Raw genomic sequence first — 27,959 nt, forward strand, 5'->3', positions numbered from 1 at the left:
TAATTAAAAACACCCTGTCTGCTTTGGGAAATAGAATATGCTGATACCATGCATATATTAGACTGATTAATTAAAACACACGCATTTTGACTCTATTATATTTGTGAAATAGTTTTTTTTTCTGTCCATATTGTTCCAACATGCAGCTCATTCTGCTCTGGTGATTAGTCTGAAGCTGTTCCTCTTTATAAATATTAATTCTGTCATCTTTCTTTGCCAAAGCCGGAGGCGTCCAGCACAGGTGTTTAGTGAATAACACAGAGGACGACGGGCTAACTGCAGCAAAAACAGGAAGTTGCTGTAATGACTGCTTGTCCCCAGTGCACCCTGGGTAATAATCAGCACTCGTTTGTCATAATAGCAGGTAAATACTCAACTAGTGCTCGCAGTAGGACGCCGGCAGCAGCAGTGGTCCACAATAATATTTCACTTATTTTTATTAAGTGAACAGGCAGCCCCGGTCGCTCTCTGTGGCTTGTTAGTGTTTACAGACACGGCAGCAGAAATGAAAAGGGCAAGTCATGGCAGCATAGCACAGGCCAGATTCAAACTCGGGTCGAAGTACACGGGAGGTTGCGTGAGTGTAGTCAACCGTCAGGGGTCTGCATGAATTATTCATGAGCTAGTTTGTAGTATTGTTTACAACCTTTCATCTGATTGCTTGTTGAGGGGTAAAAAATAAATCAATTTTGCTATATTTAGTGTATCATGATTTAATAACAGACGAAGGTATTGCGAAATAGAGGAATTGTGTTGCTTCAATGGCTGGTTATGAAATGTACGAAGCCCAAGCCCGAGGCAAAGTTTCTCTTTTGTGCTTGCCATCTCAGTGAAGAAACTCTGAGATAAGACAAATGGTTCAAATGACCTTTGAAAAGATCACCATCTCTCAGTTCGCCTGAGAGAGAGGGAGAAAGCAAGAGGGAGCGAAGAGAAGGCGAGGGGGGCTATTTCTATATAGCGAAGGGATAAAAGTGGATTCCCAAACTGTGTGAGTGTGTGCCCTATTCGTTCCCCCCCCCACCCTCTGAATGCTTTCTGCTCCATTTACACAAGCTGAGTTTATTTGTCTCTGTCTAGGACTCAAGTGAAGCAGCGGAAGGGGGAGGGGGTGGTTAAAATATGTGTTCGTCACTCATTAACAGACATCTCTTATGAGTTTCTTTCATTATTCCGTTTTAATGAAGAAGTTAAAGTCGCAGCTCACTGCAGAGGGTCTGCACAGCTAGCTGCTAGCTCTGCCGGGGCCACATGGGCCTTTCATGGTGCTCATTACAGTTCAGTCCTGGGAGAGGCCGTGAAGCTGGCTAGCTCTCAGTTGTACGCCCACTCCCACAAGCCATTCATCTACGTTTGAGATCTCAGGATCGTTCTACTATGCGAGCGTAGACATCCTGCAACAAAAGTGACATAAAGAGTTGACAGAAGTTAAAAGACTTCACAAAAAGAGTGAAAAAAGATTAAGGTGGGAGTAAGTGCCGGCTTCATTTCCATCTCTTTATTTATTTTTGAGGGTAAAAAGTGTACACGTAGAGATTTGGAATATTCACTGTAGTACGAGAGGGAAAGCTTTTATATGTGTGAAAACCAGATGACACTAACATGAAGCAGCTCGCTTCTCCTTTTCATCCTTAATACCCGTGTACCCAGTGCTCTAACATGCTCTCATCTTCAAGTCACATAAACTCTTATCCTGCTCTTCCTGGTCTAGGTAACTTTTTATATCTTTTACATACACGCAAGGGTTGTAATCTCAGCTTGGCTGCAGACTCTCTTTCAACAGTCTTTAACACATGGTCTAAAGTGTGGTGCAAGAGCATTTTAGGGCCTGTGCAGCTCCACTTTTCATAGTTAAACAGTGCATAATGTGGGCGCAAAGTAAGGCGAAAGGGTCAAATGGGTTGTATTTAGTCTCTTAATTAACTGTAGAATTTTTTGCGGGGCACAGCATGAATTAAATCCATCAGAGTGTCATCTCCCATTCCCTTTAAAAGCCAGTGTGCCTGTACGTGGCATACTGACATTTATATGACGTTTTCCTCAAGTTGGAGAACCGGGCAGCAGTTACTTAACCAAAACTGAGTGCATAGGGACAGCTGGCTTTAGTCTCCAAATCATCTGACAGGAGATTACAAATGTCTTTTAGAGCCCTGTGGGATAAACCAAATTTACAGCGCCATTTGTCTCCGCTGAGGGACCACCTTGGCCGACGGGCCCTTGAGGTCTACAAGCCTGTCGGGACCCGATGTGATGAGTCAATTCGGTAGAATCTGGCCATTTTTTTCCCTTCATCGACCCGGCTCGGGTCAGACTTGGGCTCATTTAACAACAGAAACGATAAGTGTGTCTCCAGGAGAGACACTTTGCACACATCACATCAGGCACTGCAGCATAACTTTGACAGAACATTGATTATTTAAATCTCCTGACACAGTGACGGTATCAGTCAGGATCTAATGTTAATTAATGTTCTGTTTTCTTCTACACATACAAAAAGTCACACACACATACAGTCCAAGGTCGTACAGTCAGGATGGGAGGTGTTTTTGCGTATCAAAGAGGGTGTGCATCAGAGTGAGTGATTGATTGATGTTGATATGCCCTTTAAATAGCAGGAAACTACTGCGCCATTGACTTTGGACCAGGTCTTTTTTTGCAATCACTTTATGCTGCCGCAGGATTGCAACACACCAACAATACCTCTGATTACACACATGGGCGCACAAATGGGTGCATTTTCCACTTCAACAATGTGTGTGCTGGGCGTAAATATAACAACTGTAGCAGTTTTAAAAAAATAATGACAGTTGCGCTGCGCTGTACGTCTCTTTGTGCCAGGTGTAAGATAGCCAACAAGTTCTCCAACCTAAAACACAGCAGAGGTTGTGTGTCAGTAGCGTAATTTACAGCACGTAGGTATGTATCGCGGCTAGCGGTAAAGTGGCGTGTTCTAAAAATAGCACACACGTACTTCCTGGTAAGGCATTATAAGAGACAGTTTGAACAGCAAATAAATGTACGTAAATGCCGGAAGTGAAGTGGTTACAAGAGTCACGTGACTACCACAAGTTACATAAAAAACATGAATTGCATTCTAAAACGCAATGCACATAACTTAAGTTAGAAATGGTATAACTTGTTTTCACATGGGATGGGAATCTTGTTCTCCCAGGTTAAAGTCTGCTGTTTGTTCAGCCCATCCACCAACCCAGCCTGCAACCAAAGGCGGAAATCCACAATTTTAACTTTGCTTCGCTGTCAATTGCTAGTGGCGGACGCATTGCAGCTGTCGGTGAGATACCTCAGTATCACTTGTTTTTCGCTGCCTGTACACACGACTTATATTGACATTTTTGAGAGAGAACTGGCTGAAGATAGCATGCAGTCTAAATTGCCCCTTCGACATTAAAGTTAAAATTATTTTTGTCCAGTGGAGAAAATCTAGATAAGAGTAGATAAACATGTTAATTTGCATATTTGCGTTTGTGCACCTTATTACCAGCCCTTTATTCTCCCCCAGGTTCCTACACACAGTTTGCAGTGTTTTGTTAGGAAAGCCTGTTAGGATGACTGCAGTCACAACTTGTGTCTAAAAAAGGGTATTTTCCCTCCTCTGCATGTTTTGGTTAAGAAAATATCATCTGTTTATATTTACGGTTAATAACCTCTTAAAAGATAATTAACTCCAATCAAAGAAAAGTCACTAAAGGACAGTGCTCTTTTTTAGAAAATATGCTAATACGCCCTCATTATCTATCATTAAGAATCAGTCAGATTGGAGTTTTTTATTGGAATGGCATTCACAAAACATTAAGCATGATATTGAAGACTCAGATAGCCCTGAACCTGGAGCCTCTTTATCTGGGCCACGTTTGTTTTTGAAACAGAGGAGGGATGCAAAGCTGCTGCAGGCCCTTTAGGCAGCATGAACCAAAATCAATCATTATAAAGTGGCTTAATCCAGTGCCACCTACATAGGAAAATTGGTATGGAATAATTATTCAGAAATATTTAAAATAAAAAAAGTATGTTTATTCTTTCAGGATGCAAACACAGACACATTTGGAATAAATGGATCAAATGTATAACCCCAGTGTGAGCAGACTTTATGACTCAACTAATGTTTCCTGCTTCTTTTCTCTTCTTAATGAGAATAGCAACAATCTATTCTCCCATAGTTCCAGTGTATATAGTACTATTTTCATATTATGTGGGATGGGCATATGTAAGAAAGTTCAAGATGGAAATTGCCGCCAGGTTGAAGTAGAAGCACACAGGTATGGAGCGTGTATACATGTGGGTATAGGTATGAATATAGATGTGTAGGTGTGTTAACCCTGTATGAGGATCCATTGAAATATACTCGTTGAAGTGAAGATGGAGGACTGGGAACTGAGTTATGGCCCTTAAGGACTGCTGTTTTTTTAATACCTCTCTCTGTACATATGCATATAAACATGTAGGCTAAAATACTGCCTAAGAAAAAACAACTCTTAACCTAATCTTTCATTTGGAATTCAAATGTTTATGAAAAAAAGCAACCTAACAAAATGATCTGGTCACTTTGTTCATACGATTGTCTCTTTGAGTTCATCCTCAAGATGCTTGGTTCTTTCTTTTCTTTTTAAGCTTGTTTTAATTTTCTTGCACAAAAAAAACAACAAAAAGGACGCTATGCCCTCTGGTCTCCACCCAGCTGGCCAGATGTTCTCTCCCTTGCATCTGAGAAGGAACATTTCCATTTCTTTTTGTTCACTAACCCTATCATGAAAAGCAAATTAACCAATTTCATATATATGTTCTAATATTATGTTTATATTCATGTATTTCAATTCACTGACATCATTTTCACTTTCAAAGTCAAATGTCCAACCTACAGGTGCATCTCAATGAATTAGAATATGATGGAAAAGTCCATTTCCAGTAGTTCAAGTTAAATCGCCCCAACCAAGTATTGAGTCATATAGATGACATACTTTTCAGAGGCCAACATTTCCGTATTAAACATACAATTTAAATTGGTCTTTTGTAATAATCTCATTTTTTGAGACACTGCATTTTTGGCCTTCATTAAATGTAAGCCATAATCATTATAATTAGAAGAAATTGAAAAAATTAAGACATGAAACGTTTCATTCTGTGTGTAATGGATCTATATAATGTGTTATTTCCACTTTTTGAATTGAATTACTGACATAAATAAACTTTTCTATGACATTCTAATTTATTGAGATGCACCTGTATGTCCTTGCATACATGTTTGAATAAGAACAATATTTAGTTAGAAGTTTTGTTAGACCCTTATAGTAGTTGTTTTCTTAAAAATATAAAAAAAGGAATATAAAGAAAGACAAAATTACAGCATTTATCATATCACAGAAACTGTAGGAACTGGTTGTCTGAGTTTCTCAGACAGTCTTTGAACAAATCGTACGTGACAAATTCTACCATCAGGAAAAATGACCAAATCTAAGTTTAACATAGTTATATTACTTCAAAATCACTTTATTCTACATGTCCAATGACTTGCCCAAAATAAACCGTTTGCATTAACCACAACCCATAAAAAACATAAAATTCTGCACTCCACAGCACACCTGGAAAGCCACGTTTGGTTGGCAGAGATCAACAGTTGTGATTGAATTCAACAAAGCTTTGACTGAACTGTTTGCACAGGGCAGAGTGGAGAGGACAAGAGAGGTTGTAAGTAGAGGCTGTATAAATAAAATAGTTCAACATGTAGAGCCCCAATTTTTTCCTCAAAATTGGTAACACTTTGCAACATGTACATAGATACAATTTTATCCCAATTTGTATGAAATAAATTATTGAAATAACTGCGTTATATTGCTCAAAAGATATTTTTGAGTTCTCTCTACTTCTAGCCATAATTTAGCTGGTTCCATAGAGGTGCAGCACTTATGTATTTCCGTGAAAAACCAGGTCACAGTGAATAAAATGTGACAGGAGCAAGAAAGAAAAAAACAACAGTTTGGCCTTCAGAGGGTTAAAACTGTGAGTTTGCTGTAGAAAAGATTCTACTGCAGCACTCACTGCTGGGTAAGTGCATTAGCTAAATGCTTATTTGTGTTAAATGCAGTGCCACAACAGGGTGTTTCCTGGCTCACAAGATTAAAATGTAGAACGACTTGTGCCTTCACATGATGTAACCTATTAAATTTGTTGGTGTGTGTGTGTGTGTGTGTGTGTGTGTGTGTGAGGGGAATACTAGGAGGAGATGAAGTCCGGACAGCAGCATCACTTGTGTCCCAATTAGCGATGCAGGGCTTTGAATGGGTCTTTAACCTTAGCAGAGCTTAATCATGTAATTAACGAGAAGGGGAAAACTGCCTGTCTAATGCTCCCCTCCCGCTGAAAATATTCCCTCCAAAACATTGTCTAGACTCCATGTTTTCAGAGACAAAGACATCATTAGTGACCTTTAAGACAAGGAGAGGGTTTGCTACCTAAGGCATTAGTCTTTTTATTTAGCCAGGGCCCTGTTCTGAATTAACATCTTATTGTTATTCAGCCCATGTGCGTGTTTGTGTGCATGCTATGTGTGTGTGTGGAAGCCATAAACACCTACAGTGTGTATCCGCTGTCACGACTGTCTGTCCAGGGTCTCTGCTGATGGCTGATTACCCACCGGTGGCATTTAACGCGGTGGTTGCGGGGCAGCGGTCTCTCCCGCTTGGACGTGCCACACATCAAGCCCGCTGAGTGGTTGTTTACGGCGGCCATGCTTTAATTGCTCATCAAATTATTGGCTTAATGATAAGACATGGGGAGATTGAAAGGGACATATGGATTCGGACAGTGGCCATCAAAAAGGCCGCCCACCACATTGTGGTTTTTGCGTCCGCGGCGCGTATTAGCTAAACAAGCTGAAGCCTATTTAGCAGTAATCAGCAGAAGCACTGTGGAAGATAAAAATCAGCCGTGGGCATTATTCTCCCTTCAGCCTTCAAGAGTGACAGGCCTATTATACAGTGCATGGAATTTATGAGATGATCATCTTTGATGGCCTGGATGTCCGTCGTTCGCTGTAATGTTTTCTATGGTAATGATGCTTCCCCTCTGCCTTAGACCACAAAACCGCCATCCGCCTTGTGACTCCATCTCTCTGCTGAAAAGTGATTGTTGACGGCTCCATTAAAGGGTGAAAAAATATTTTCTTTTCCCGTCCGCCAGCCCTCCCCCCCCTCTCCACCCACCAACTCAGAAGCTTTATATTCACTCGTCAACCAAGCTTATTTATGTCGTTCTCCAGCGCGGGGATGCATCGCGGTTTGAACTTGTCGCTTTAATGGGGACGGGGGTGATTTGAAACGACCTTGATACAACTTCTGCACACGGGGGATGTAATGTCGCTGTGGGATTGTACAAGGAATCAAAAGCTGTGGCCTGGAACAGTGCACGCTCACTCTTGGTCATTAAGACAGGCCTATAACCAAGCCACAGATCTCACATCCATCAGAGGTGTAAAACCATCTCATCTGTCTAATGAAAAAATGTCATTTGGTGCATTAGATTTATACTCATACATCAGTTGTATGTAATATACTGTACCTTCAATAGATTTGGTTATGGGTGCATACTCAACACTCATCATTTTCTATCTGGAAAGTGAGGAAAGAGTCCTTCTAACGACAGGGATTAACCTGCTGGGGTAGCCGGGGGCAAACATTAGCTAAAGGCCCCTTTTGATCCTCTAATTCCTTTAGCTACAAAGATCATGACAACTTTATCATATTTTCCCTTTAAGGCCCAGACACACAAAACCAGCATCAAAGAACTAGCGGCGACAAAGGCCAACTCACGTTATCTCAAACCAAGAAAGTGATAGCTCGAGTAGATACATAGTTTATTGGATAGCGTCACAGTGCTACAGATAATTTTCTGCTTCTTTGTTATATAAATATAACTAGATAGACACATATGTTGTTGCTTGTTTTAAGACGTATTGGTCTCTTTTATAATCAACTTTTCAACGTTTGTTTTAACTTTTTGCTTTCTTGTTTTACGTCTGTTGTTAGTGCTTTTATATAAAACTTGTTTACGCTGCCATCTTTGGCAGGAATCCCTTTGAAAAACAGATTTTGGATCCCAATGGGTATGTCCTGGTTAAACAAAAAATAATATTAATTTAAAAAGCTAAATACATGCACTTCACGAGTTAAGAATAATAATGTGACACAGAAACATCCCAGACTAGTAATGAAATCTATATGATTTTTATATTTAGTCACTTTTATTCAAATTTGCACAAAATCCACCCACATGTCATGTGCTTTTTTTGCCAATCTATAATACAGAAAAATATAGACATTAAAAAAATGTGTTTAAGTGAAAACTAGATGCAGTAGAAATACACCTATTTGAGCAACCACAATAATGTGTGTGTTTTCATTTTGGGATATACAATTATTTCTAGTGTAGAAAATCAGCAGCACACACCATATTTACTCAGTAAAATTGTTTTGATTTTATCATCACTTCAGTATTTTCCCCTATCATGAACATTTCAAACTTGATTTATTGCTGACTCAAACAACAGGTAGAATATGAAATGTGACCTCAGAGGTTTGGATCTTTTGACACCTGTTTTTTCACAATGGGAATCATAGCAGTAATTGCTTCTGAGGGGTCCCTGATCCATTTTACACTGTAGTCTGCTTTCCAAAGCCGGAAACATGATTTTGTATTTGACACATGTCCTCTTTTCATCTCCTTTTATGTCTGTGCAGTCTTTGTAATGATGTTTATTTGGGGTAGACGCTGCTTTTGAGTTTGAGACCCTCGGGGAAGGGTTTTTGATCTAACAGACAGCATTGTTTTTTAAATTTTTGATCTGTTGCTTTTATGCTTGATCCACGCACTTTAAGAGAAAACATTTTTGCAAACACAATACTCATCATTTGCACAATTTCTTAAAGATTAAATCAATAATAAGAACTGCCAATAAACATTTCACTTTAAAGTAGTATTATTTCAAAATCAATCAATTGTTCCTGCAGCACCCTCTTTTCTCACAGTGCACACAAAACCTTTGTAATCATACCAAACACTGAACCACACAAACACACAAGAACCAGACACTATAAACACTTGATTTGCAATCCAATATCCTCTCTGTTTTTCTCCACTTTGGATCTTGAATATGGAGGTGTGCATTCCAATTATCCTTCATTGAAACACGAATGCCAAAGAGTGAAAACAACATCCCAAAAAAAGAGGAAGAAGAAGAATTTGTCTCTTAGCTGCAGGGGATTAAACTATATCTGAGGGAAGAATTGGAGAGCAGAGGACGGAAAGGGACCAATCAAACGCGCCGGCTGTCTTCTGGTGGGTGTATAGTGGCCATTTTCATTGGCATCCACACAAGAATTGGACTCAGAAATTTAGCAAACATCTCTTTCTTTCATTTGTTTGTGTCCAAGCTTCTTTTAATCCATTTATCAAAGCAGCCACCAACGTTATTTCTATCCTCTGTTTTCCTTTATTCTTCCATATTTATTCTTGCCGGGATGATGTTAAAATTAATGCCAAGTCCATGTTTGTGTCCTTGTGTAAAATATTTCTTCAGAGATCAGTTTGAATTGTGTGCTTGATGTTACACAGGCCTCTGTTTGGCTGTTAATACAAATTCTGTGTTCTTTTGTTCTATTGTTTTGCGATTGTACTTCTATAAAGGACATGTGGATACATATTGAGAAAGAACCTCTATCCCCCTCTTTAATACTGACTGATTTATCCTAGCAGAGCACAAGGACAATAGCCTCCCCAGGCTGTGAATCAGTCTTGCCAGCTGACTCTAATCACCAGCTAATTAATAGTTGATGTGCCGGCTTACAAAAACACGACTGCTATTAACCTGTACATGCTATTGATTTAGCCTTGCTTTAGGTGCTTTGGCGGATTCTTCTGGGGACAGTGAACGTTGGGGTGAGCAGAGGTTCGGATATTCTAGGAAATCAAAGTTAAGAGTGTTTGCTGCCACCTCAACTGGTAGGCCTACAAGAACTGAGAACTCAGTATTGATTGATATACTGTTGCCCTGCATGCTATATTCAATATTTAGTCTACTGTTTGACATCAGAGTAAAAAGTTTGTGCACATCACTGTTTACTTTAAGTTTTTATCTTTTCAAAGTTGATTCCTTCAATTTACCGTGGGGGCAATGTGAATCACAGAAATGTTTCATCTCAAGGCCAAGTAGTGTCTTGACAGCATTGACAGTTGAGGCAACAAAGAGTTTAATATGGTGGAAGCTTGCTAGCTTATTAGCTTTCTTGCAACATCCAGTTTTATTTCCAAAAAGTTGACAGTAATTAATTCATTTTGAGTTGACAGTAACAATACATCTTTTGAATGAGCTAGTTGAGTATATAATAGCATTAGCAACCAAGCTAACCAACTGACATGAATTAATTAGCTAGCAAGCCTGCTAGCTCATAGAGCTTTTTTCCCCTCTCCAATAAAACTCTTTCTTGAATTAAATGATGCACAATCCCAGGAACAAAATGCCAGGAGGGTGTAAATGGTACAGAGAAAACAAGTTCAGAGAGCTATTGTGACTCGCTCTTGTCGGGTTAGTGTGTTAGCGGATAGCTTTCCATCTACAGAAGTTGGCCAATTAGCCCTGCAAGAAGTCACTAAACTTCGAGACCCAAATATTTCACGATTACACACAGATATATTCCATTGTGCCACTTTCTAGTGTGACTAACGGGTGATGAGAAATGTTGAAAAGACTTGCAGGTGTGATAACTGGGTCTGGCTGAAGCAAAGGTGTTGGGTGCGGGTGCAATTCACAAGGGAGCTCTGCAGAGTTATTTCCGTACTTGACGAAAAACAACAAAATGCAAAGTGCAAATTGGGAAATGTGTCTGGCTACTTGTCATAATGCTAATGTGGTCAATTTTGAACTCACCTTTAATGAATGTGACCGCGTACGATGGATGATCCACTTGCTCCCACTGTACAAAATGAAGCCAGATTATCCCAGATATTGGAGCTGCCATCTTGCTTATTTGGAGCCAGTAGTGTTTGGGCGGTGGAGCTGTGATATGAAGGTCCTGTCCATACAATCAACCAATTGTGGGTCAGTCACAGCTGTCAATCATGATGTTACAACCTTGTTATACAGAATGAAATAACAAACTAAAACCAAACTTATCGGAAAATGAACACTTGAACGAACATACAAGCATGATAAGTACCTAAAATTACATAAACCATCCGTGAGAAAAATGTATTTGACGTGTACTTTGATAACATATGCTAACATGGAGAGAAATAATATCAATAAGTTATGACTGAAGAAACAAATCTGGGTCTACCCATGTGATTACTTTCACTTTATCAAGTAGTCAAATAGTCTATTTTTTTTTTTTTTTTTAATTAATCAAATAATTGTTCAGTCTATGAAATGTCAGAAAAGGGTCAAAGATCCTCAAAAAGGTTGTTTTGTTCAACCAACAGTCCGAAAGCCAACAATTTTCAATTTACTATCTCAAAAGACACAAAAGGCAGTAAATATTCTTGGGGATTATTCTGCATTTTTGCTTGAAAAAACATTAAAATGGTTAATTCAATATAAAAACTACTTAATAATTCAGATCAACTAATCAATACATTAACTGTTTGTTTCAGCTCTGTCTTGCTTCAGACTCAAAATGTGCTAAAATCACACATTTCAACTGATCTGAACAAGTATAGAAGATGATCCCACTAAATCAGCTCCAACCCCAATAATAGATGCTTATACTTATATTTTATTGCCACACACAGGCATACTTTTAAAGAATTCTGTTTTAATTTAGAGGTCATCATGCTTTGAACGGAGCTAAGTGTACAATAAATGGTGTGTTTTGAAATGCCACAATATCAATACCCCAACATTTATCTTTAAAAAATAAAGAGGTCTATAATTTAGCAGTTTTTTCACTGCACTGACTGTTTAATTGGTAGTCTGGGTGTATGGTTAACAGCTTTGTTCCTACTGCTAAATGGATTTAAATTTTGCATCCTTATCACATTTATTTAACAGCACTTTTCTAAGGACTGTTGTTAATTTTCTGAGATATAAATCTGTTGTTTAGCTTAAACAATCATTATATCAGATAAATCAGTGCTCTAGCTTTTTGACAACCTAATCTACAGCTTTTCATCATGAGGCTTTATTTGTTGCTGCTTTTTCCTCCGCTGCTTTCATCTGTTACATTAATAAATGAGATTTCATAGGAAGACACATTTGCGGTTAAAGTGCAAAAAAAAACCTCCAAATAAAACCATCTCCTTGACGACGCATGTTTTACAGCTCACAGAAAGGCCGTTGAATTAAGCGTGATGCAAACACGGCAAATTGAATCAATTTGCCTCCCCTAAGTAGATGTGATGCGTGAAGCCTGAATGCTCAAATGAATAAGAGAGAATTTCAGAGTTTAATGATGTTGTTTTTGTTTGTGCATTTCTTTCTCTCTGCTTGATGAAGGTTCAAGAAGATCAGGCGTAAAGAGGAAGAAAGATATCAGATAACAAGGCAGCGTGGAGGCGCGGCACGTGGTGTCACATGCTCCGCGCCGCAACCACCGGGAATGAAGTGACAGGCCGTGGTGGAGCACAGGGACGAAATCAAGAGGTGAGTGGAGCATATTAAACTGATAAGTGGCCATGCGGAAAATAGTGATGGCAGACACAGACTCGCAAACATGAAACAATCCTGGTGTGTGTGCACATGTTAAGGCACAATCGCTTACATGTGACCAAGGACAGGTTTGGAGACTTTTGAGGAGGGGGGCACTGGGACACAGTTTTAAAGAAGCGGAGCTCATTTTTAAAGTAAAATGTATTATAATATATAACATTATATAATGTATGATATTAAGATTTTAATATAAATATAAATTAAATAAATAAAAAACAGGCATTTGTAAATCTAATGGCATAGAGCCATGAACAGATTATAAGAATATGGACTTCTGCTACATTTTAAGCTGTTTTGTGTTTTTCATCTTTTCGTGGCTTTTTTTTTTTTTTTTTTTTGGCATCTTTTGGTCATTTTACGCCTGTTCTTGGTTGGTTTTTATGTCTCTATGGTTGTTTTGCACATCCATACTGCTATTTGGTGTCTCTTTGGGGTCTTTGGCTGTTTTGCTTCTCTTCAAAGTTGTTTTTTTGCCTCTTCTTGGTTGTTTGCATCTATTCATGGTCATTTTTCAATCTGTAGTAGCTTGAGCCTCTTTGTGGAAGTTTTACATCTCTTAGTGGTTTTTCGTGGGTTTCATCTCTGCGATCATTTGCGCCTTTTTGTTTTCATTTTGAATCTCGTCATGGTCATTTTGCCTCTCTTTGTGGTTGTTTTTAATGTTTCTGTGGCAATGAGTGTGTTTTTGGTCATTTTGAGCCTCTTCTTTTCCTCATTTTGCATCATTTGGTGGTCATTTTTACGCCTGTCCTTGGTTGGATTGCATGGTCATTTTGCACCTCTTTGGTGTCGTTTTGTGTCTTTTTGTAGTCTTTGGAGGTTTTACATCTCTTCTTTGTTGTTTTTCTGCCTCTACTTGGTTGTTTGCATCTATTCATGGTCATTTTTGACTCTGTAGTGTCTTTGCATTACACACTTACTCCTCTTTGAGGCTTTTTTGCACCTCTTAGTGATTGTTAGTCATTTTCATCATCTTTATGTTGTCATTTTGAATGCCCTAATGGTCATTTTATGTCTCTTTGTGATTGTTTTGCATCTCATCTTGGTCATTTGATTGACAACAAGCCACTTGAAACAAAGGTTCTGGTCCAGACAATCAGTTATCAAGGGTGAGCCTTCTCTGGCCACCCCTCTATCTCTGCCCTTGATGTGCCACAAATAACATGCATAGGCAAAAACATTTGTCAAGGAAAATGTCTCACATGCATGTCCGAAGTGGCCAACCACTTCAGACATTTCTCAGGGACAAGCTGTCATCATTGCTGACGTATTGATCAAGACTACCCTTCCTTTTGTTCAGACGGTCTGCAGCGCTTTAACGCTCGACATGGAACACAAAGCTTCCAGCATGTGCGGCCACATTGACAGGCTATGATTAAATCAGCAACGGTGGCGGCATTGTTGACGACAATGATGGTAGCACTGAGGGCACTTATCAAAGGAAAGCATCAGCATAACTTACCACCACTGCGCACATTCACAAGTAGATGCTCATGGATGCTGATGGGGGAAATTAATTTGGGCTAAAAACGAAGCATTTATCATCAAACCGAGCGGTCACCTAACACAGAATTCTGCAGAGCTCATGAATAATTGTTTCCAAGCGTTATGTTTTGCCTGTCAGTCACAAGTGCTCCGCGTTAGCTGTAATACATCTGAATTAAGCGCCTGGTGGCACTCTGTCACGTACAGCCCGTCGTAAGCCGTTAAATACATAAATCGGGTTTAAATGAACACACACACCACTTGTCTTGCCTGGTTTGCAGGGTAATTCATCTTCCAACTCCATGATTCTGTTATGCAGTCAAATTGACAAGTAATCCATTGCTGTGTCCTTGTTGTCAACATTAAGGTCATTTCTGATTGTTGCATTGAGTGAACAGTCTTGCAGCTTTGCAACGCTTTGCAGGGGGTGATGGGAGATATGCCAGGTGATTGTATCAATACGTACTGCAGGAGTGCTTTTGAGCTGTAGCATGACAAGCTGCAGAGTGGAGAAATGTTGAGAAACTGTGTACTTTTTCAACCTGTTTATGTTTTCTAAAAAAAACATATTTAAAAGAGACTGTAGTCACTTCCAATCACAGCAATACCAAAGATGATAATCCTCGTTTTTTCTGTCAAGTCAGTATATTTTTTTTGGCACCTAAAATCTCTCTGTCACAGCGCCTAAAAAGGTACAGGCCCGTGCAGTACCTGTCAGGGGACTGTGCAAGAAGTGTAGTACATGTTTTTGAACAAGTGTGCTCAGGCTTTAAATGGATTACAGCTCATTATCCCCAATTACTTTTCAGAATAAGCTGGGAAATAGAGAGAAAACCTGACATGGTGGTTTGCTAACTGCTTTCAGGAAACCTCAACAGAGGTGCTCAATGGAGCTATAAAAAGATCCATTCTTTTTTCTTAATTAATACACTTGAGAGTTTTTTTAGTTTATTTCAAGTCAGTTGCTCATATTTCAAGGTCAAGATAAAGAATCTTAGTTGCTTTGTAAATAAACTTTTGTCTTTATTTAATGGAAATTGATACCATTGCTCTCTGCTATGAAAATGATTCCTTAATTTAGTAAACTATATCGAGTCTGTTCAGTGTTGGGACACAAGTTTTTCATCTTTACTTGTTTAACAGCACATTTGTAATGCTTGTTTTGATAAAGTTTAGTGCAAATGAGGTGAATTTCAGTTGAACACCAACAAAGTATTCACAGTCGGCTCTAATCCGCAAAACAGCCACAGAGCGGGGAGCCTTGTACAGATCTTGTTCGGTTAGACACAAACAAGTTGAGAGTACACAGGTAGAAAGGCAGCAACTCTCTAATGCACCTGAGCCGTAACATCTTGCATTGTCTCACAGTGCTTTGGGTGAGCCTAAAAATATTGCTTGCGCTTCTTGGCTGTCAAAAAGATCATATGCAATGAAGGGATCACTGAGTGGTTAAGAAACCCACCAGCTCCCACCAGCAGCGAATGTTATGCCTTGTCCATACTGCTAGAAAGATCATGGGAGCCAGCAAAAGCCTTCTTTGTTGAGGATCTATCTGAACAGACTGCCTGTGGACAGGGCGTGGAACTCGCAGCAGACATCAGCCAGAATGAGCACAATAACACATCATGTCTTATCCATCTCCTCCCTGGAAGTTGATAAGTTGCCCTGTGGTACGCATCAGACATATGCAACCACTGTGTTTATTCCCTCACACTGTTTTCTTTATGTTTCTGTCCTATCCTGTTGCTGTCTTTTAGTCTGTTTGGCTGTCTCAGTGCAGCTTTCATAATTTCCCTGCACAGAAAATGTTTACATTACAGTATTAAATTATCTTTTGTACGTTGTTTGGTAGTTTCATAGTTTCATAGTTTTTGAGATCTTTTTGAATAATGGATATTGAGAGAAATATGTTAGTTACTTAGATTAGATCGATGCCACTTGGAGCTCTTTATGCTAAATATGAAGCTACATGCAGGCGATAGTTAGCTTAGTTTAGCTTAAAGACTGGAAGCAGGGGAAAACAGCTAGCCTGGCTATGTTAAGACTTTAAAAATAGCATGTCCAAATTCACAAACGTTTACATTTTATCTACTTGTGTATACTTTTTTAAAAGATCCTTAGACAGAGCACGGCTAGCAATTTCCACCTGCTGCTTATGCTAAGCTAAGCTAATCAGCCCCTGGCTTTAATCTATGAAGCTGGTTTATGGAAGGATATGTGAGCTTAGACTAGCAAAAGACCTGAAACATTGGACATAGCTATTTCCACCTGCTTTTTAATGTTAAACTAAGCTAATGGTCTGCTGGCTTACTTGTAAATTTTAAGCTAACTTCAAAAGAAAATGGTTAGTTTAAACTTGCATTTAGACTGAAAATAGGAGATTGGATAGCCTAGCTTTGTCCAAATCTGAAAAAGCCTACCACCACTTTTAAAGCTTACTATTACTATGCCATGCTAGCTTTTTACTCTGCTTTTAATATTTATGCTAAATGTAGCTAATGGGCTGCTCGCTCTGCATTCACATTTAGCACAAAAACACAAGGGTGTTATTGTTCTTGTCAAACTTTTAGCAAGAAACGGTGAACTTTCCAAAGTGCATTAAACCCAAGACCTGGAAGCTTTTATCACTTTAGGAAAAATTGAGGTTGAAGAGAAGAGAGAAAAACTGCATTTCTGACTGTATTATATATATTTTTTTCAATTGTTACACACACACACACACACATACACACACACACACACACACACACACAGTATATATACTTAATATATAAAAACATATATATAAAATTCAGTTTGCAGTATACCAGGGCTGCAAACTCTAGCTGTCAGACATAAAGACACACATATTGCAGTGACCATGTCAGACTGCTGGATGGTCAGTGTGGCGAGCGCACAGCAACCTCTGGAGTCGTCTGCATCCTCCTCTCAGATCACAGTCTGGCTTTACACTCTCTTAACTCTGCCTGCCTGAAATGTATCCTGTGATTCAGCCAATCACAGTTATTTTACAAACCCCCTCAGGCTGTGTGTTTGTGTCTTTTCCACTCCACAGTAGGTAAAAGCAAAGCATGCATTTCAAACAGAAATTCTCTTATGTAGATGTCACGGCAACTACTGGTTCTGTTTTTTATACACAGAAGCATTGCTGCATTTCTTATCTTAAGTATGTTTGCAGATTTATACCATAGAAAGAGAAACCTAAAAATATTTTAATTCCTTAACAAGGGAGATGACAGAAATCCCCTCACCTTACGCCTTCTCATATTTTTCTGTGGGAATCACTGGTGCTCTTTTACTCAAAAATCTGCTCAGAAAATCATTAAGCAAATGTTTATTATTCATCCTTTAAAAAAACAAAAAGAAAAACATCTGCTCTGCCATTATCATCCATCTGCCTTTTGCCATTTCTCCCCGCTCTCGACTACGGATTTCTCCTCTTAACCCACAGCATGTAATAACTGTCATCTGCCACGCCAATGAGCCATGTAGTAAAACCGCCGCTCTTTATATTTATCTCGGCTAATCTCAGAGCCGTCACGGCAGCCATTACAAAGGGAAATGGTGCTTTATTTGCTGCGGCTGCGGAGGAGGGACGGGAGAATGAGTGGGAGGGCACTCCTAAGGATGTCATTTGGAAAACCCCTCACCTTCACGACGTGGAGTCGTTGAGGCGTAGATGGTGGGTGGCAGCTGGTGACAAGGTGTGATGAATGTGGGTTAGATACTAGATAGATATTAATGTTAATCATTTGCCACTGCTCAGTTTGCTGTAAAGAAGTAAAGGATCTTGCTTACAAGACATGTTAGATCGCACTTGAAAAGGCCTCAAGCCATTTTCATCATTTCCAGTTTACTGTAGCACTCTGGCTTTACTTGTCTCGGAGTGGTCTGGCTGTCAGGCTCCCCGGATGACAACTGATGGCTATGGCAAGAGCCAGGGAAACCCATGGGAGGAGAGGAGATGTCTCATAAAATATGATGCCCCGCTTAGCCTCAGAGTAACTCTCATATCCTGCTGCGCCGCTTCAAAAGCACCACTGAACTGTTTCGAGTGGATCCAGCATATTGTGCAAACCCCATGTGAAATGTTAAGTGAGCTTGCATACATTTACATTGTTGCTCCACTGTAATGCCACGGTGGGAATAATGAGCAATCAACACGTGCGTGCCTCCACCCCAGCACAGTGGCGATATGCATTGCTTAACATTTTCACAGATTAATCTCATGGGTTCTGTGGGTGTTTCTTTAAAGATTTCACTTACAAAGTTTTCAAAGTTGTAAAAGTCAAACAGTGCCTTTATTTCCTGTTATCTCATTAAAATGAGGACACAGTCCAATGGAACAAAGCTATTGATGAGAACAATTGATTGGACTCTGGGAAGTGACAAAAGACTGAAATTCAACATCCCTCAGACAATCACGCTACTGTCTCCACACAGTCAACACTGCACATCTCGGCCCCAGCTGTGAATCTCACCCTCCCAACACTAATATTTACCTCCCTAATAAAAGTCATTGTTGTGCGGCTCGCTCTAAATCAGAGGCCTGCTTCTGTCGGGGATGACAGAGGAAAATATAAGGCATCTCTCACAGTGATGGAGAGCTCCTGAGGCTTTTATTAGCTCGGTGGAAAAAGACAGCCCTCATAAGGTTCTGCTGTATGAATCCAACTGTGCGTGAAGCCGTACAATCTGTTTCTGGCTCTCTTTACTATTAAGCTAATTAAATACTTAAGACAAATAATCATTAAGGCAGATTAACATTTTAGATAAATGATAATATCATATGGTGGTATGGAAGTTTAAAAATGCACATTCATTGCTTAATAAAGTAGCTGAGTTTAACTGAAACCACAACACTGACTGTATTTGCAGTTGGCACATATGAAAATCAGGTTCGACAGGTAAGAATTGAAAGAAATATTCAGGCATTAGAGATGATTGACATAACTTACAACTTCAAGGTTGCTGTCACCTGCTATTTGGCTGTGTAGAACCTTCCTCAACTCCCCCATATTGTTACATAAGCCAGAGACCAAAAGAGATATTAAAATGTGATAACAACCACACACATTTTAAATGTGAAAAAGTGTTTTGAAAGGGATATCCAAACACATCCCTCTGACCCATGCTCCACTACACTGCAAAAAAAGAAAAGTTGGGTGAACTCAAAATGTCAAGGCAACAAGCTTTGATAAAATTTTAAGTTGGACAATTAAACTAAATATTTTAAGTTTGGTTTTTGAGTTTGCTCAACTCTGAATTTCTCTGGCACGATTGTAACGCCGCTATGAATGTCAGCTAATAATTTTGAGTTAGCATTGATACGCTAATGGCTACTCTTGTAGCTGTAACAAGCAGCACCGCTAGCATCAGTTAGCCACTAGCATCAGTTAGCCGCTAGCATCAGTTAGTCGCTAGCATCAGTTAGTCGCTAGCATCAGTTAGCCGCTAGCATCAGTTAGCCGCTTGCTTTCGCTAATGACCAAATTTCACAACAAAGAAATAAGAGTTAGCAGAACTATTGTCCCTTGTTTTGAACCCCAACTTAAAGATATAAGTAACAACAACTCACCAACTTGTTTTTGAGCAGACAACTGGCTTCCTTTGTTGTGCTAACTTACATTATTGCCCTAAATGTCAGTAATTTATATTTCCAAGTTTTACCAAATTAAATCACTGTTTTAGGCCAAAAAATACAAGATGGCTTTTTTGCAACGTAGAGAAAGCCACAAGCTAGCAGTGCTACCTAAGTGTGGTTCAAAGGGCAACCACCAGGTCTGAAAAGTGAAACCAATGCAGAAATGTCTTTAACTCTTTCTAATGGCCAGCAGGGGGCGCCTCCACTGGCTCCAAAAAGAAGTCCAATTGTATAAAAGTCTACAAGAAAATGATCCTACTTCTCACTTGATTTATTACCTCAGTAATCATGTTCCTAATGAGTTTATAGTCTAAATTGCTATTTTGAAGTCTTCTTTAATACAGCATGATGTTCATTTGGTAAATTATGGTCCCATTTAGAATAAAATAGAAGATAAGTATGCTTTATGGCGTGACTAACAATAATTTTAATCGAGCTGCCACCTTCTGTACAGTTGCACACAAACTGATCCATTATAGGGGTGTGTCAGCAACTGCAAGTAACAAGCTAATGTTAATGTCAATGTAATGGCAATTCAAGCTTATATGGTTGGGTAATGTTGTTCACCCCAAATTAAATTTGATAGGTTAAGAGCAACATGTTATTTTAAAAGAATTATTTATTTATTTTTATTTCCCAGACAGCTCACTGGTAAGAACTATGCAAATTACCAATTATAGGAAACATGTAGACAAATGTTTAATAACTGGTTCATAAGCAGTAGACAGGAACTACTTTGAAATAAATTATCCATTTAAAACTTTTATTAATGATCAATTTATATATCAATATTTATTCTTCATAGATGTTGAATTGTTTGTTTGCCCACACACAAATTGCACCTTTTTTACATATTCGACTGACCTCAAAGACTCTTGCTAGCATTTCACTGGAATTAAATTAATTTATGTTGCAGCAGTTGGACACTGGCTGTGTTTTACCTTTAATTAGTGCCAAACTACACAGTTCTTTCCAAAACCTTTCTAGGAATATATTAGGAAGTTAATATGAACTTCTGAACCCATAAAGTGCTACCAGATAAATTTCTGTGCACGCCTCTGAGAGCAGGATGAGTCATTGAAGATATTTTACAGGAAAAGAGAAAGATTTTGATATATTCAAGTGCTCCATAATGCTCCACCATACACAAGAGCAAAACATTTAACACAGGGACACAGAGAAAATATATATTTTATTTCACTTTCTTTAAAAATTCAAGCTGACAACACTCCTATGTGTGTGTTATGCACACACTCAAGCAGTGCTTTCTGAGACTCCGAGTGCATGCACATATCTATAAATACAAAGGTTGATTTGCATTACAGAGGAACGCAAAGGCACTCGGCGCAGAATGCCGCAATGCACATCTGGATACGAAAAGAAATGTGAGACAAGGGTCAGGGTGTTAAAGAGAAAGATTTTGTGGAGTGTGAAAATGTGGGGTAATCTTTCACGGGCCGCGCTAATGCGGCTTTCCTGACGAGAGAAGAGAAGAGACGGAGAGAGATGTACAGTAGCCAGCAGTGAAGAGTAGCGGCTGCCAAATGCACCGAGGGCTAGACGAAGACGAGCCCTTGCCATCTGGGCCGCTCGAGGCGAGGCTGAAAACAACTCCAGCTCCATCACTGGCTCCCCAGCTCACATTCACACATTTTTATTTTACTCTTCCCCCCCTTTTTAATTTTTTTTTTGCTCTTTTGGCCTCTCAACCCATTCAACCATCCTATCTTGACATCCCGTGTCTTTCTCAAGCTGTCTTCTCGCCCACACTTGGCTCTTTCAAACACCCCCGTCTCCCCTCTCTCTCCCCCTCTCAAGGATTTATCACTCTTAATTATCTTAACTATCCCGCTTCATACTCGGCTTGTATCTATCATATTTAATCTAGGATTCAGCAGGGCTATTAGTTACACTCAACATGCAGGGGCTAATTGATTTAAGGAAGCAAGATTTGCTTGTTGGTGCTGATGGGTTTAAGTAAAAGCTAATACAGGAGGGTGGAGAGCTGAAGGATGGATAGGAGTGAAATGAAATGCTCAGACTACACAGAGGAGTTTCTGTGTCTTTGTAAACTTTGGGTTTCTTTCACATGCTTTGATGTCCAAATCAGTTTGTTTCGACTTTGCCCGAGCTTGGGGAGACGCGATACAGTGCATGGAAACGAGGATTCAGAACTATTTTAATGGCTTGCAGTCTTTTTCTGATACAAGTGGGAATTTTTTTTTTCTTTCCCTGATTTACATGGGATAACTGTGGTAAGGATAAATATTTTTGGTTGGTGGGGAAACAGAACAGCGAAACAGATGTCTGTTTAAATGTCATGTTTGTCGCCGAGGCTGTGCTGACATTTTAGTCCCAGACTTTCACCTCTCGGATTTGTTCGCTGTGAGTCATTACCAGAATCAGGTTGAGTCAGAGCTGTTGTCGTGAATAAATATGATCTAATTGATAGCTGACCTCTCACATTAACGAGCAAATGTGACCGAACCGACGCACGCCAATAAGACTTAACTATGTTTGTGCGTGTGTCGGAATTATTGCATCCGTGTTTGTTTTTAGCTTCCTCCCGTGTGTGTGACTCCTACTGCATATGCAGTTCGGGCGGCTGGTGGCCACGGATATTGATAATGGCATTGGGGACACTCAGCTTCTTGTCTTATTAATCACACCAGGCTGAGCAGTGACCTTTCTCCGAGCCCACTGCTTCGGGCCGAGCCAGATCCCCATGCCTCTGTCGCCACCCCCGGGGAGTAGCAGGCTGACATCACTCACCCTGTGTCCGCTAATGTCAGCCCTGAGCTTGGCCGCAGAGGCTCACCGGCCCTGCCTGGCGCCCCGGACACAGCCCTGGATGACAGAGACATTGATCACTCAGGAAGCTCAGGTTGTCTGAGGGGGGGGCTGGGCGAGGGTTGTGTATATGTGTGCGTGTGTTTTGATACAACACCAATTGAGACTGGTGAGCCTAATTAGACTTCACATCTGGGCCTAATGAGCAAATCAAGACCCATCATTGATCAAGGATCAACTGGCCTAGAGCCCTTCTCTGATTGGTTAAGAGCTCTGCAAGCGCTGTGAACTCCGGGGTTAAGCGTTCCACACACAACAAATAAACAAACATAAATCTACATGATTACTTGATAGTATGGATTTGTAATAAAAAAAAAAAGATTAACTCAATAATTTTACATCATTTTACCATATAAATAATAGTGTAAGGGTGACATGTATTTAAATATGCGCAAAGATGATACATTTGATAAATAAACAGCCAATTTAGGTAATTTCATGCCATCTATCTTGGCTAATATGAGTATAATTTGAAATATTGTGCTTTATTTTAAAGATGCATTGTCAATATCAATAGTATGTTTCTCATGTTTTTTAATCAGTTGTGCTAAAAGACTTCTCTGAAAAATAAAGGTATGATTAAAAAAAAATTAAATGTACAAATGCAAATATGTCAAAAATGTACTAATAATTTCATTTTGAGCGATGTGTGGTATTCAAGAAAGTGTTCCCAATTCCCAGAGCGGTGCTTCTGGATCAAAGAAATGAAGCCATGGAATTACTCTTAAGGTCGTGTTTGAGATGTGTTAGAAATCCTTAGCGCCCATTTTCTGCAATTTGAGTCTTTCTTCTTCAAAGTCATTTCTCAGTCAAATCTTAACACTGAAATGATACACATATCTTAAGATTCAGTCTGAATTACACTTTCAGAGGACACCATTATCTCTGATGCCCGAGAATCATCACATTTTAAGTTTTCTTCTCTGTCAAAGTAATCTAGAAAGGTCTGTACATCTACGGGCACACTGAGAACTGGAACTGCTAATCTAATACCATTCACTTTAAACTGTGAAAATTTGCCAAAATGTAAACAAATGCTTTAATAACAATTGGGTTTGTGTCTCCGCCAACTGGTCAAGTTGCTGTTTAGATTTCTAATCGTGCAGAATCTGTGTATGTAGCTATGTTGTTGCAAAGAAACCACACATTCTAAAATGTGGACGCTTCACATACATTTTCAACTCAACAGCACAAAAGTGCTATACAATCACCACAGTTTCAAAGTTGGCACACAAGATTCGTTTTTGCAGAACATTATTATATCACAGTGTAGTCAATCTTTCATGTTTAAGGTATATGTGTCATCACTTTATAATGTTATCCTATTAGACATTTGTGTGAAATGTCGCCATAACCTGCACATTAATTCTTGAGTTATAGCGAAACCTTGACGGTTGACCACGAAAATTGAATCTGTTCATCTTTGAGTCCACATAGACATTTATGCCAAATTTGAAGAAATTCCCTCAAGGTGTTCTTGATATATCATGTTCACATGAATGGGATGGATGTGAGGTCACTGTGAGCTTGAACTTTGACAATTAAAATCCGATAAGTTCATCCTTGAGTCCAAGTGGATGTTTGTGCTAAATTTAAAGGCATTTCCTTAAAGTTATCTTGATACGTCATGTTCACAAGATTGGGATAGACGTGACGTCACAGTGACCTTGAACTATGACCTATGACCAAAGAAATCTAGTCAGTTCATCCTTGAGTCCAAGTGGACGTTTGTGCCAAAGTTAAAGACATTTCCTTAAGGGGTCTTGATGTATCATGTTCGCAAGAATGGGATGGACGTAACGTCACAGTGACCTTGAACTTTGACCACCAAAATCAAATCATTTCATCCTTGAGTCCAAGTGGACGTTTGTGCCAAACTGGATTCACATCAATGTATACAGAAGTTGGTTTTCAAGAAAATAGTGGAGAAGTTTTGAAGTTTCCATAGGCCTTGGGAGGGCTACTTAATGTATTGTAGATGGATTATTTTTCCTATAGAATTTTATAGAAGTTGTGAGTTTGAATATAGCAGATTACACAAATGCAATGTCTTCATTTTTAAATGTATTGGGTGTAAAATCCTCAGTGTTGCATATAAGGCCTTAAAGCTTGATTCATGTATAGAAAACAGATATTCAAACAGAGGTTTAGAGCTACCTATTTTATAGTTTCTTATACATTTCACGGCTCTGTTTACTTTTTTTATTTCTTTGCAAATAGACACAGTGGAATATTGTGTGTCATTGTCTGGTCAATATATTCTTTTGTACATCTGCTTGTTGGCAGCCGCACCAGGCAACAGGAGACTGAGGCCTAAGGGATTCCTTCAACATCCAGGAACATCCTGTCTGGCTGATGCAGCACCTGTTGTTAGGATGGAAAAGGCATATGCACAAACACGAGCCGCAGTAACATGGGACTGATGTTGGCTGTGGGATCTAATATTTGGATGCGCTGGGCCTCCATTAAATTCAGCACATTTTTAAGTTATTTCTTGGCACCCTCTGTGTACTCTGCTAGTGCGATGTTCTTTGAAGAGTCCATAAAAGCATGTCATGGGCAGGAAACATTGTTTATGAAGCTGTCAGGGATTGTTAAATTACCTTTAATTTCGTTTGATGTGTTTGGTATTTTCTTAATATACAGACGCGTTGCCAGATAAAGTAATGGGAGTGCCAGTCATGTTGCAGTCATGGGCAGGTTATGAGATAATGGGCCCCTGGGCACCCACCAACTCTCCTACATTGGAGCAAGACACAGATTTTGTGCTGGGTTGGTCTCTTTTTTGTTTTTTTGTGTTTTCTTTGTAGTCATCCTCTTTTCGTGGTTGTGTGTCTCTTTCTGGTCATTTTGTTTGGTAGTTTATTGTCTCTGTAGTACTTTTGTATATTTATATTATACTTTTGTAGTCACTTGTAGTTATTTTGTGACTTTGTTGTCATTTTGCATTGTTTTTGGTTATTTTGTTTGTTTGGTGTCTCTTTGCATTAATTTTATTTCATTCTGTCTGTCTGTAGTCATCGTATGCCCTTTTTTGTTCAATGTCTCTTTATAGTCATTTTGAAGCCGTTTTATTCTTTTGTGGTCTCTTTTTTGTTTGGTTGTTTTGTCTCTTTGTAGTCATTTTTTGACTTTTTGTATTTCTTGTTTAGTTCTAGTGATTTTAGCTATTTTTTGTGTGTTTTTTTGTCCTTTTGTGTCTCTTTGTAGTAATTGTACATCTTTTTTGGTCATTTTGTGTTTCTTGGTGATCATTTTGTGACTATTTGACTTTTTGTCCCTCTGGTTATCTTTTTGATTGTTTTGTTTCTACGTTTTGGTAGTTTCATGTTTTTTGTGTGTTTTTCGTTGTCTTGTATTTTGTGTGTCTTGGTAGTCATTTTATGCCTTTTTGGCCATTTTGTGTCTCTTGCTGATCATTTTGTGTCTGTTTCTGGTTGGTACTTGTCTCTTCAGATGACATTTTGCAGGTGAAGGCCAGGGGGCCCCCTGACACCTTGTTCCCCTGGTCCTGTGCCCAGTAGCCCCGTTCAGTAATCCAATAATAGCTGCAGTGTTTGTGGTGCATCAGGGAAAATAAATGGACTTGTAGATAAAGTAGTCTTTCCGTTTGTACTTTTGTTGCAACCCTTATTTGTGTACTGATGTCAGAACCGGCAATATTATCTAGAGGAAACCTTCCGACCAGCTTAGCTGGAAACAGCAACAAACCGAAACCTCACACACATTAAAGAAGACATCAAAGTGTACGTTGATGAGGGTGCAGCAGCACAGGGGCACCAACATTAGGCAAAATAATTTAATTCAAATTATTCAAGGATAAAAGGGTAAGAAGAAAGATTGCAAATCAGCAGTTATATTTGTGGAGCATGCTGTACTTGGGCTTTCCACACAACTTTCAATAAACATATTTCATAACAACCACAGTTGGCACCTTATTCTGATCCGTTAATGAGGACGATGTCTTTTTATTGTTGATTTGGTCCCCGGAGAACAAATGAGTTCTATTTCGTAATAATGATTACCAAGGTTTCACTCTGATGACTTTGCCTTGTTTTTGTTAATAAACTTTTCTGTGTGAATTTACGGGCAAGCTCAGCAAACAGTAAGCTGCGGACAAAGCTCATCATCAGAGAAAGAGCGGATTGTCATCAGCAGATAAAAGACTTCATTACTGGAATGAATGCTCTTTGTCAGGTGGCCCATCTTATGTATATTTAAGTCTAAAAATGGGTATTAGGCTTTTTTTGTAGCTCTCTTCCTCTATGGTATTATTCAGTCTTTTGACCTTTTGCTTTGTTTACTGCTTTCTTTTCAGTCATGAAGCACCAGCATCTTGAAAGCCTTCATAATGTGGTGTTTTTGTGTGTGTCCGTGCTTGTTCCTCTGTGCACGTCTGCAGGCTTTTGTTCAGACAAAAAGCACACACAACCCAAATGGGGCGTGTGTGTGTGTGTGTGTGTGTGTGTGTGTGCGTGTGTGTGCTTGTGTGGTCTGTTGTCTACTGGTGAGTGTTTAGAGAACAGATTTCTTTGACGTTGACGGCACCAAAGCAATACAGATTTGGCAATTAACCTTGATGTCACTGTAATTACCAAGTCACTTTGGTAAAATGAATTAATTTCCCAAAAGGACTCAGAAACAAAATTACCTCCTCTCTTCCTGAAGAGAGCCAATATGGCGCCTGATAATTAGGGGGGAAAAAAGTGAGCCGCTGCCATATTCCTGTCTCTCATTGTGTGTGTTTTGTGTAATCTGCCACAGGGGGAAAGCCACTGATCTGTCTGCTGCTCCCATAACTTCCTCTGGGTTCACGCTGTCGTGCCACTCACTTGTTCATTTTTCAGCTCGCCCCGTGTTGAGCGGCCTGGCTTTTTTTTTTCTCCTCCCTCCAAGCTCTTCATCTCCTCTCCTCGTCACCTCATTTTTTAGACAACGACCATGTTGCCCCCATACGCGCCAAGGTTTTTGTCATGTGTAAGCTGGTGTGTGAGTCGTGTGACACAACAAGTGGGAACCGCAGACACATCAGGGAGAAAGAAAGCAGACTTTCCACGGCTCGCTTCCTGTGGTCTTAATCTCCAGTCCCCCACTAAGGGCCCGAGGTGTCTGTCAACCCTTTAATGCCGCTTCAATTAGTATGTAAATTTTTAATAAAATGTTTTTAGCTTGGTGGGATTTCTCAGGTGGTGCCAAATAAGTTGCTTTTGCCTTCTGCAAATAAACAGAAAGAGTGTATAAAACATCAAGTAATTGAAAGTATTGAGT

The 27,959-nt window shown here is 39.4% G+C and overlaps 1 long non-coding RNA gene across 2 annotated transcripts in view; it reads left to right on the top strand.

The window, feature by feature from the left end:
* LOC131960821 (uncharacterized) overlaps positions 1-27,959 on the top strand; it is a 128,237-nt gene that overhangs the window by 57,822 nt on the left and 42,456 nt on the right. For both annotated transcript variants that reach the window (XR_009389766.1, XR_009389767.1), the window contains exon 2: positions 12,500-12,646. This is a non-coding gene — a long non-coding RNA (uncharacterized LOC131960821). The remainder of the gene's footprint in view (positions 1-12,499; positions 12,647-27,959) is intronic.

This window comes from Centropristis striata, chromosome 22 (assembly GCF_030273125.1).
Source record: "Centropristis striata isolate RG_2023a ecotype Rhode Island chromosome 22, C.striata_1.0, whole genome shotgun sequence".
NCBI classification, from domain to species: domain Eukaryota; kingdom Metazoa; phylum Chordata; class Actinopteri; order Perciformes; family Serranidae; genus Centropristis; species Centropristis striata.